General features: G+C 42.9%; 1 protein-coding gene across 1 annotated transcript in view; it reads right to left on the reverse strand.

The window, feature by feature from the left end:
- Positions 1-4,848, reverse strand: part of ADNP (activity dependent neuroprotector homeobox) — a 92,865-nt gene extending 88,017 nt beyond the window's left edge. The window contains exon 1 of the mRNA XM_084854133.1: positions 4,827-4,848. The gene's annotated coding sequence lies outside the window, so the exon portion shown is untranslated. The remainder of the gene's footprint in view (positions 1-4,826) is intronic.
- Between the last annotated feature and the right edge of the window lie 7,144 nt (positions 4,849-11,992).

The following is an 11,992-nucleotide window of genomic DNA, read 5'->3' on the forward strand; positions in this document are numbered from 1 at the left end:
TCTCTGACATCCCTATATTTTACACATTTTTTGACTGGAGGACCCCCATTGCAAAATTTGGAGAAATGTGAATTTTGGAGGTTGACAGAGTTTTGGTTAACAGAGTGGTCTGAAAGTGCAAAATTAGGTACATTCATATTAAAATGCAAGCTGAATAAATTTATCTCCCCCACCCCCACTTTACTTTGAGCCAGTTACATTTTCACACTTGTCCATATTCTTAGGTGCTCCCATTTAAAGAAATATGTGCAATTCCTCCAGTCTTTTCCTCATGTATTAACTTCAATACATGAGGCCCAGAATCTAAGCAAAATCCTCCAGCTGAGACCTAATCATAGAATAAGAATGAATCCATACCAACAAAACACACTAGGGACATAGTGATGGTTAACATACATAGCAACAGTAGCTACTGCATTATGCAAGCAACAATAATGAGCACATGCGCCCAGCATTGGCAGTCATACAATGTTGTAGTGGCCACACATAGCAAAATCAGACGCACTTTTGCACAGAACAATAACAAACTGCAGTCTGTGTACATAACAATAGTGACAACATTGAGCAATCCTCTCCATATCTATACCATCATATTTACTTTAAACATGAAACTCAGGCTGCAATCCTATATCCCTTACTTGGGATTAAACCCCATTGAACTCAATGACACTTCTGAGTAGACATGCATAGGGTTGCACTGGCAGACAGTGATAATACCAAGTGGGTGGAAGTCCCAAGATATGTCATCAGCTGAAAAGACCTGGGTTCAAATTCCTGCTCTGCTATGAAGCTGATTAGGTAACTTTGGGCCAATCAACATCTTCCAGACTAACCTACCTCTTAGGACTGTTGTAGTGTTAAATAGGGGAGGGAAACCATGTACACACCACCCTGCAGAACCCAGAGGAACAGTGGATTAAAAAAAAATGTAACAAATCCCACACATGGCTGTGTCAGATGGGCTAACATGGCAATGAAACAGTGTACCAAAAATGTGGTAAATTGATTGACTATTTTGGAATATGGTTCCTTTTTCTAGATGATTTGGAGAAATTAGGCATTAGCATTACCACTTTGCATCCCATTGAAATGCCACAGAATTGTTTTTTCTCAGTCACCATACCCTTATATAGTATTGTGTATCATAGAATCACAGAATAGTAGGGTTGGAAGGGGCCTATAAGACCATCAAGTCCAAACCCCTGCTCAGTGCAGGAATCCAAGTCAGAGCATCCCTGACAGATGGCTATCCAGACTCATCTTGAATGCCTCCAGTGAGAATGGAGTTTATTAAAACTGTCTTTCCTAAAATCCAGGGTACGCGTTTAGTTACACTCGGCTTTTGCTCCTTCAGAACCAAGAACTCAAGTATAACATGGTTACTTTCCCCCAGAGTTCCCGTAACTGCTACGGGATGATCCACTAAGTCATCTCTGTTGGTTAGGATCAAGTCAAGGATAGTCGATCCTCTAGTTCCTTCCTCCACTTTCTGTAGGAAGTTATCTGCCACACAAGTCAGGAATTTCCTGGAGGGGCCATGTTTTGCAGAATTTGTCTCCCAACAAATAGCGGGAAAGTTGAAGTCCCCCATTACTACTACATCATGCTTTCTTGAAACATTGGCAATTTGCTTTTCAAAAGTTTCATCCTCGTCTTCTCCTTGATTGGGTGGCTGGTAGTAGACTCCGACCATCATGTTCCTTTTATTCTTTGCTCCATTTCTGTCATAGAAACTATCATAGAATCATAGGGTTGGAAGGAGCCTACAAGACCATCGGGTCCACCCCCCTGCTCAATGCAGGAAGCCTGATTCCCAGGCGGTCTCCCATCCAAGTACTAACCAGGGCTGACCCTCGATGTGGCTACCAAGTTCATCCTCCTGTATTTCTGTACAGAGATATGTATTTTTAACATATAGTGCAACTCCACCTCCATTTCTGTTCCTTCTGTTCTTTTTGAACAAGTTATATCCTTCAATTGCTGTATTCCAGTCATAGGAGTCATCCCACCAGGTTTCAGTTACACCTATCAAGTCATAATTTCCCTCCCGTATTAAGAGTTCAAGTTTGTTCTGTGTGTTTCCCATACTCTGGGCATTAGTGTATAGACATCGAAGACCATGTGCTTTATAGTCTGGCTTTCTTCCTACTGTCAGGATTGATTCAAAGCATATGGAGATAGTTAGAAATTCAAATTCAGAAGGGGAACAGCAAGAACCAGGGGAGGCATCTTCCCCAGCCAGTTCAGATACGGTTAGGCATGCTTCTCAGGAGGCTAGCACCCAGATGTCTGGGCCTGAAGCCCCCCACCCCCATGAGAATCCAGGAGGAGAGCGCAGGGCGTGACCTGAGAGATGCTAGACTGTGGCACAGAGCAAAGTGGGAGAAGTTAGAGGTGGAGCTCAGATGGTCAACCCAGTGTTGGCGATGCATCAAGGTCGACGTAGGGGAGCATCACTAGATGGGAGGGGTTTCCCTCCCTAAGTTATTCTAGCCATCAATTCCCTGTTCAAACTGGTAGCAACATCGTAGCTCCCATTTGGATTCCCTGCCATTATCCCTTTGTAGCCTGAGAGTCTTCGGGGATTTGCATCTGTAATGAACCTGTTGACAGTGAATTAAAGACGTGAGACTGAAGCCTCTCTTCTTGTGTGTGTGCGCATGAGGAAGGTGGGGGCCAAGGGAACATGACACCTACATGTTTTGAAGACTATTACTGGGCGCTATTAGAGCTGTTCTCTCCAATAATAGTCTTCACAAACATGTAGGAAGAAAGCCAGACTATGAAGGACATGGTCTTCAATGTTTATACACTAATGCCCAGAGTATGGGAAACAAACAGAACCAACTTGAACTCTTAAAATAGGAGGGAAATTATGACTTGATAGGTGTAACTGAGACTTGGTGGATGACTCTCAAAGCTCAAAGTGGGCTAGATGAAACAACTATCAGGTGGATCCACAGCTGGCTACAGAATCGGACTCAAAGAGTGCTTATCAATGGGACCTTCTCAAGCTGGGGAGAGGTAACGAGTGGGGTACCGCAGGGCTCAGTCCTGGGCCCAGTGCTCTTCAACATTTTTATTAATGACTTGGAGGAGGAGGTGCAGGGAATGCTGATCAAATTTGCAGATGACACAAAATTTGGTGGGATACCTAATACCTTGGAAGACAGAAACAAAATTCAAAGTGATCTGGATAGACTGGAGCGCTGGGCTGAAAACAACAGAATGACATTTAATAGGGATAAATGCCAAGTTCTGCACCTAGGAAAAAGAAAGCAAATGCACAGTGACAAGATGGGGGATACGTAGCTCAACAACACGACAAGCGAGAAGGATCTTGGAATTGTTGTCGATCACAAGCTGAATAGGAGCCAACAATGTGATGTGGCTGCAAAAAAGGCAAATGCTATTTTGGGCTGCATTAATAGAAGCATAGCTTCCAAATCCTGGGAAGTACTCGTTCCCCTCTACTCAGCAATGGTTAGGCCACATCTGGAGTACTGTGTCCAGTTCTGGGCACCACACTTTAAGAAGGATGCAGACAAGCTGGAGAGGATTCAGAGGAGGGCAACGAAGATGATCAGGAGACTGGAAACAAAGCCCTATGAGGAGAGACTGAAAGAACTGGGCATGTTTCACCTTGAGAAGACTGAGCGGAGATATGATAGCGCTCTTCAAGTATTTGAAAGGTTGTCACAGAGAGGAAGGACAGGACTCCTCTCGATCATCCCAGAGTGCAGGACATGGAATAATGGGCTCAAGTTACAGGAAGCCAGATTCCGGCTGTACATTAGGAAAAACCTCCTGACTGTTAGAGCAATACAACAATGGAACCAATTCCCTAGGGAGGTAGTGGGCTCTCCCACATTGGAGGCATTCAAGACGAGGCTGGACAGCCATCTGTCAGGGATGCTCTGACCTGGATTCCTGCATTGAGCAGGTGGTTGGACTCGATGGCCTTGTAGGCCCCTTCCAACCCTACTATTCTATGTGCCTGATTAATCAGAACCATTTTTATAGTTTCAATATTTTTAAATACAAGTAGTTATGAATAACAATGGGTGGCATACCTTCTTTTTCTGACACAGAAATGGAAGGAATACCTCTTTCAAGATGGTGCCTGCTGTCCTTTGCCATGCTTGTGTCACACCTGGCACCATCTTAGAAGAAGCATTATTCAAGTGCATTTAGTCAAATGTTTTGAATGGGGTCATCTAACTGATTAATGGAAATGTTAACCCTCCCACTTCCTGCCCCAAAATAAACTTGTACTCTATAAATGTAGATTAGTTTGTTTGAAATCCTGGTTGTGAAATGAAATGCTGAAGTACTGTGTTCCTTTAGGAAAAGAAGGCAATAATGATTTGTTAATTGTTCTAAAAATAAACAGTGTGTTTTCTTCGTAACTATTCATATGCAGATATAATTGACTGATTGACCTATTAACATTCATGCAATTAACCAACTAAGATTTCTTAAAAATGGGTGACAGCTGTACTTTTGAGTAAGCCTGGATAGTATTAGGCTAAACAAAGGGAGGAGAAACTGTGTGCCCCCAAAAGTTTCCATCTGAAGAAACACGGGTGGCGAACTGCTGACAGACAAAAGAGATCTTCGTGGCACTTCTTAAAAATCATTCCCTGAAGAATTTGATACAACTTAGTGGGAAATTATTCTATAAAAATAAAAATATTATTAGGGTTTATTTTGCACGTGTGCATGTTTTTGTTGTAGCGATCATGACTGGCATTGTTTTGCAGCAGGGCTTAACCACTGGGATTCAACAGGATTCACAACTTTTTCCCACTAAATAAAGAACTTACCATCATAAAGAAACTGCAAACAAGATTTCCAGGAAATTTCAACTCTGAAAGAAGAGATGATTACTCTTAATATCTAGTATAATATGCATGCTAATATTTTACTTCTTTTTTCCAGTTAAATACATTTATTTGTCAAGAAACAATCTCTACTATGTGTTATATATTTATCAGGTTGAGGACTGCCTTCACAATTTATCTTTGGTTGCAGTCCTTCAAGCCTGCCCTGAGAAAGAAGTCCATTCTGAGGTAAATTCCATGTGTCATCATGTAGCTACTTCTTTCCTGCCATTGGAGGCGGAGATCAAGTAGGTGCACATGCCTTGGGATGAGGTGGCTAGCCTAGGAACAAACCAGACATGATGCTGCTATGCATGTGGCTGCCACTGAAAATGGCAGCTGCAGTCTAGTTCCCATCCCCCACCCCCAGGCCTCTGTAACATCTGCTACAACTTACATATGTCCTGACATCATGATGGTCTGTGTTCTCCTGGCTCTGCTACATATCAATGGATTGAAAAGTCGGAACATCAGGACACCGAGAAGTTATACTAGAGATGAAATTTAGGGCTCATAATACTAGAATTTGGGGGTCACCCAATGAACCTGAATGGTGGGAGATTCAGGACAGACAAGAGACACACAGCACATAGTCAAACTGTGAAATCCACTATCACAAGATGTAGTGATGTTCACCAATTTGGATGACTTCAAAGGGGATTAGATAAATTCATGGAGGATAAGGCTATCAAGGGCTGCTGGTCATGTTGGCTACATATTACCCCCAGTATCAGAGGCAGTGTGCCTCTGGATATCAGTTGCTTGGAAACACAAGCAGAAGCATGCTATTGCAGTTCCAGACACAGGACCTCCCGTAAGCCTCTGGCCACTGTGGGAATAGAATGCTGGAATAGATAGACCTTTGGTCTGATCCAGCACAGCTCTTACATTCTTATGAAGTGGGGAACTAGTCAACAGTTGTACATGTAGTGTAACACCTAGTTTGACCCTTAGCCTTCTGGTCTTGGGATGAAGAAAAGACTAAAGCCAGCTTGAGTGAATACCAGCATGATTCTTAAACACAAACAGGCATTCCTTAGAAAGGAATGCTTTCCACTCAAGTAGTACATTTCTGTTTCCAGTTATTTTGATGCGACTTCTAACCCTTTGAAGGAAGCAAACTGGTGTACGTAGGCAGTGAGCCTATGTACACCAGTTGCTGGGGAACATAGGTGGGAGGGTGCTGTTGTGCTCATGCCCAGCACCCTGCTGGTCAGCCACTGTGTGAACAGAATGCTGGACTAGATGGACCCTTGGTCTGATCCAGCAGGGCTCGTCTTATGTTCTTAATACCAGCATGCTAACAAAAGAGAGTGTGCATGTTATTTGTCCAACACAAGTTGATGGGGAGAGGCAAAGTAACAGGAAGGTGTGAGGAGAATGGCAGTCTATGCTCATGTCAGGATGTGTGAGAATAGTTTGCCTGTCACTATACATTCTCTCAACCTCAATTCTTCCTCTCCATACTGGGAAAAATAGTGGCCTAACTTACAGGGTTGTTGTGAGGATGTTGTTCAGTCATAGAGAGATGGTATTACCACCCCCCTTCCTATACCTTCAAATTCTTGTTTAATTAGTTTTTATCTTTTTATTTAGGGGACTTTCAAGGCTGAACGTCTTCCAAAGACATTTTAAATACAAATAATTCAATAAAACAACGTTCTAACATCCAGTCACTAAAACCACAATAATTTAAAATCTGTTCTAAAATCAAGGGACAGGGATAGCAATCCTATGGCCCCTAGACAGTGGGGGCGGGGGGCGCATAGGATAGTTCAGATTCCTGGGTCCAAGGTCAGAGCCAGCGCTCCAACCTCGAAGCCAGGAGTCCGAGCTCCCCTCCCCCTCACAGCTGAGCAAACTGCACCGGCTGCCTCACTGAGGTCACAAAAGTGACCTTGGGGGGAAGGTAAAGGAGGTGTTCCCATGGGTGAGGAAGGGAACGGGGAGGCAGGCTTACGAGGAATCCTCTGGACTCCTTCCCTTTCCCTCCCTGATGCCTTAGCTAGGTGGGAGAAAAAGCCTGTCTAGCTGAAATGCAGAGCGGGAGGAGTGCAGAGGTGAAGATTGCCTCTGCTGGTCCTTCCGCTCTGAACTGGATGGTTGTAAACCTCTGAGTTCGGAGGCATACGGCCATCCCCATAGGATTGTGCCCTAAAAGAGCAGCATAAAACACACAAGAACAACCAACACAACATCACACAATCTAAAATAATTAAAATGAAAGGAGTAATTATTAAACTAACCCTACTTCCTAAGCAAAGGTGGCTTGAAATAAAAATGTCTTCCAAAAGAAAAAAAATATAAAATTAGTTGTAAGAGCATATTGGTATTAACGCCTTATGAATTTTACAGTTAAAAAGTATATTCTGTGCTAAGTCGTCCTGACTGAGTTCGAAGTAAACTAAATAAATTCAAGATTTCCATTCAAGCTGCCCAATTCAGACATGAAGTATTACATGTCTTTTATTTGTGAATTTGAACAGTATAATAATACATTTATTATTAATATTAATTAAATATCTTAGATCCCTGCCTAAAAATGAAGAAGACTCAGTGACTTCCAACAAAATTAAAACATACGAAAATGTAAAACAATGTAAAACAACTAAAAACAATTAATAAAATACCATGACTTGATCAAACAACTAAATTAAGAAGAAGGTAAAGAAGGTAAAATTTTAATTTGATGATTAGTGAACTATCACACTTTTATCCCCCTTTTCCTCCAAGGTGTTTAGGACAGCACACATTTCCTCTCATTTTATCTTCACAATGCCCAAGTGAACTTCATGGATGAATGAGGCTTTGGACCCAAATTTGCACAGTCCAGGTCCGCATTATCTAGTTCACCACAGTTGCCCAAGCATAATTCTGAGAATCAACAGAGAATAGCTTTCTAAAAGTGTCCTCATGTGTAACAAAGATGTATGAAATGCAGGTAGCGTGTCTAGCCAGCTCTAGCACTATTCACTCTCCCATCCGGTTATTCCAGAGAGGCAGATCAAAACAAGAGTGTTTGGGCCATGTTGGTAAGCCAAGGCTCAATTTATACCCAAATTCACAAGGGCTCAGCTCTGGGACCTATTTAAACGGATTGGTACATTTCAGTGGCCCCACTCAGGTTGCATTTTAATTGTTAAATTTTGGTTTTGTAGGATCAGTTACAAGTTTATTCTATTTATTTATTACATTTCTATCCCGCCTTCTTTTCTCTTTAAGGAACCCAAGGCGGTGTACATAATCCTCCTTCTCTCCATTTTATCCTCACAAAGACAACCCTGTGAGGTAAGTTGGGCTGAGAGTCTGTGACTGGCCCAAAGTCACCCAGTGAGCTTCCATGGCCGAGTGGGGACTAGAACCCAGATCTCCTGACTTCCAGTCCAACACTGTAGCCACTACACCACACTGGAAACCCTACACAACTTTAGACAGAAAAAAGTCCTATAACTCCCATACTGGCTGGGGGCATGCTGGGAGTTGTAGGTCTTTTAACTGTCCAAAACTGCATTGGATTGCACCCTTAGAGCCCTGAAAACAACATATTACCATTTTAAATATGGTGTTGTTTACATAAGATTGGTTCTGGACTAAGTTAGTTATACTTTGGTCCAGTGTTAGGCAACCTGGTGCACCCCCCCTACATTTGGGGCTACCACCTTGGTGGTTTATTAGCACATAAGGCTGTTTATTTATTTGTTTGTTTGTTTGTTTATTTATTTATTTATAACATTTGTATCCCTCCCTATACCATTAAGATCTTATATAAATGTTTATAAATAAATACTCATATAATCACTGAGCATTGGCCATGCTGACTGGGGATTATGGGACTTGTAGTCCAAAATATGGACTGGATCATGGAGAAAGCAAGAGAATTCCAAAAAAATGTCTATTTCTGCTTCATTGACTACGCTAAAGCCTTTGATTGTCTGGATCACAACAAACTGTGGCAAATTCTTAAAGAGATGGGAGTACCAGACCACCTTACCTGTCTCCTGAGAAACCTGTACGAGGGTCAAGAAGCAACAGTAAGAACCGGACATGGAACAATCGATTGGTTCAAAATTGGGAAAGGAGTACAACAAGGCTGTATATTGTCACCCTGCTTGTTTAATTTATATGCAGAGTACATCATGAGAAATGCCGGGTTGGATGAATCACAGGTTGGAATTAAGATGGCCGAGAGAATTATCAACAGCCTCAGATACGCAGACGATACCACCCTATTGGCAGAAAGTGAAGAGGATCTAAAGAGCCTCTTGTTGAGGGTGAAAGAGGAGAGTGCAAAAGCTGGTTTGAAACTCAACATTAAAAAAACGAAGATCATGGCATCTGGCCCCATCACTTCCTGGCATATAGAAGGGGCAGAAATGGAAGCAGTGACAGATTTTATTTTCTTGGGCTCCAAGATCACCGCAGACGGTGACTGTAGCTATGACATTAAAAGTCACTTGCTCCTTGTGAGGAAAGCTATGGCAACCCTAGACAGCATAGTAAGAAGCAGAGACATCACCTTGCCGACAAAGGTTCATATAATCAAAGCTATGGTTTCCCCAGTAGCTACGTATGGCTGTGAGAGCTGGACTATACGGAAGGCTGAGCGCCGAAGAATGGATGCTTTCGAACTGTGGTGCTGGAGAAGACTCTTACGAGTCCCCTGGACTGCAAGGAGGTCCAATCAGTCAATCCTAAAGGAAATCAACCCTGACTGCTCATTGAAAGGACAGATACTGAAGCTGAAGCTCAAATATTTTGGTCACCTAATGCGAAGAGAAAACTCACTGGAAAAGACCCTGATGCTGGGAAAGACTGAAGGCAAAAGGAGAAGGGGACGGCAGAGGATGAGATGGCTAGATAGCATCACCGATGCAATGAATATGAACTTGAGCACACTCCGGGAGAGAGTGGAGGACAGGAAGGCCTGGCGTGCTATGGTCCATGGGGTCACGAAGAGTCGGACACGATTTAACGACTGAACAACAACAGTCCAAAATATCAGGTTATCTACACCTGCTTTGCCCCCACTGAAATCAATGGGACTTACAGGCAGGGCCAGAAATATTGGAACAAGGATAACTGTTTTGGCAGTTGGCCTCTGTACACCACCACATTGAAGTTGAAAGGAAACACACCCAGATGGGAGCGAAGTCAGGACTTTCAGCTGTAATTCAAGGGGTTTGACAAAAGTGGGGCACTAACCATTCAGGAAGTACAGCCAGTGGCATACACACACACCCATCGTTGGTGGCTCATAAGTAATGGAACAAACCAACATCATTTCAAACTTAAGGATCACTTTTAATACCTGGATGAAAATCCTTTGCAGTCAATGACTGCCTGAAGTCTGGCACCCATGGACATGACCAAATGCTGAGTTTCCTCCCTCAAGATGCTTTGCCAGGCCTTTACTGCAGCTGCCTTCAGCTGCTGCTTGTTTGTGGGTCTTTCTGCCTTCAGTCTTGTCTTCAGTAAGTGAAAAGCATGCTCTATTGGGGTGAGATCAGATGACTGCCTTGGACATTGAAGAACATCCCACTTCTTTGCCTGGAGAAACTCTTGGGTAGCTTTTGCTGTATGTTTTGCGTCATTATCTATCTGCAATATGAAGCGGTGTCCTATCAGTTTGGCAGCATTGAGCTGAATCTGAGCAGAAAGTATAGCCCTATACACTTCAGAATTCATCCTGCTGCTTTTGTCAGCAGTCAGGTCATCAATAAACACCAGTGACCCGGTTCCATTGGCAGCCATACATGCCCATGCCATAACACTGCCTCCACCATGTTTGACAGATGATGTGGTATGTTTTGGATCATGAGCTATTCCTTTCCTTCTCCATACTTTTCTCTTCCCATCATTCTGGTACAAGTTAATCTTGGTTTCATCAGTCCAAAGAATCTTATTCCAGAAGTGGGCAGGCTTTTTTAGGTGTTTGCTGGCAAAGACTAATCTGGCCTTTCTGTTCTTGAGCATTACCAGTGGTTTGCACCTTGTTGTGAAGCCTCTGTATTTACATTCATAAAGCCATCTCTTGACTGTAGATGTTGACAATGACATGCCTACCTCCTCAAGAGCGTTCTTGACCTGGCTAGATGTTGTGAAAGGGTTCCTCTTCACCATGAGCAGAATTCTGCAGTCATCCACTTTAGTTGTTTTCCGTGGTCTGCCAGGCCTTTTGCTGTTGCTGAGCTTGCCAGTTAATTCCTTCTTTTTCAGGATGTTCCAAACTGTTGTGTTGGCCACTCCCACTGTTTTTGCTATCTCTCTGATGGGTTTATTTTGTTTCCTCAGCCTAATGATGGCCTCCTTCACTTGCAGGGACCCCTGTTTGGACCTCATGTTGGGAGTTCCAGTGAACAGCTACCAAATGCAAATGTAACAGTCAGCACCACCTGCAGGCCTTTTATCTGCTTGATTGGTCATGGGGTACCCAGGAAACAGACCACACCTGGCCATGCAGCTGCTTGTCAGCCATTCATTCCATTACTTATGAGCCACCAACGATGGGGGGGGGGGTGTATGCCACTGGCTGAACTTCCTGAATGGTTAGTGCCCCACTTTTGTCAAACCTCTTGAATTACAGCTGAAAGTCCTGACTTCGCTCCCATCTGGGTGTTTCCTTTCAACTTCAATGTGGTAGTGTACAGAGGCCAACTGCCAAAACAGTTATCCTTGTTCCAATATTTCTGGCCCTGACTGTAAGGTAGTAATCTTGGCTATCTTGTCCCATTGATTTCAATGTGACTAAAGCATGACTACATTCGTCTGGCTCCAACCCTGTAAAGATGTCATCTGCATCACTTTATGCCATATATATCAATAACCTCATAAAAAGTTGCCAGATAGGTGAAATTATACAAGCAAACTCAGAGGCTCAGTTTTCTAATAATAATGTAAGACTAATGTATATGTACATGCAGTTTACTTACTAGATCTTTACTACTCTGGAGATATTTTGAGTCACACTTTATTGTTCTAAAAAACGTATTAGTGTAATACCTTTATTAGGCAAATCAAAGGATCACAAAAATGTGTAAGCTTTTGAGATCTCCAGGTCTCTTCACCAGGCAAGATATTACAAAAAGCAGGGAGGACTCTGAACATGCAGA

The sequence above is a fragment of the Heloderma suspectum genome, chromosome 4 (assembly GCF_057233095.1).
Source record: "Heloderma suspectum isolate Gila_16-S chromosome 4, 16-S_ref, whole genome shotgun sequence".
NCBI lineage: Eukaryota > Metazoa > Chordata > Lepidosauria > Squamata > Helodermatidae > Heloderma > Heloderma suspectum.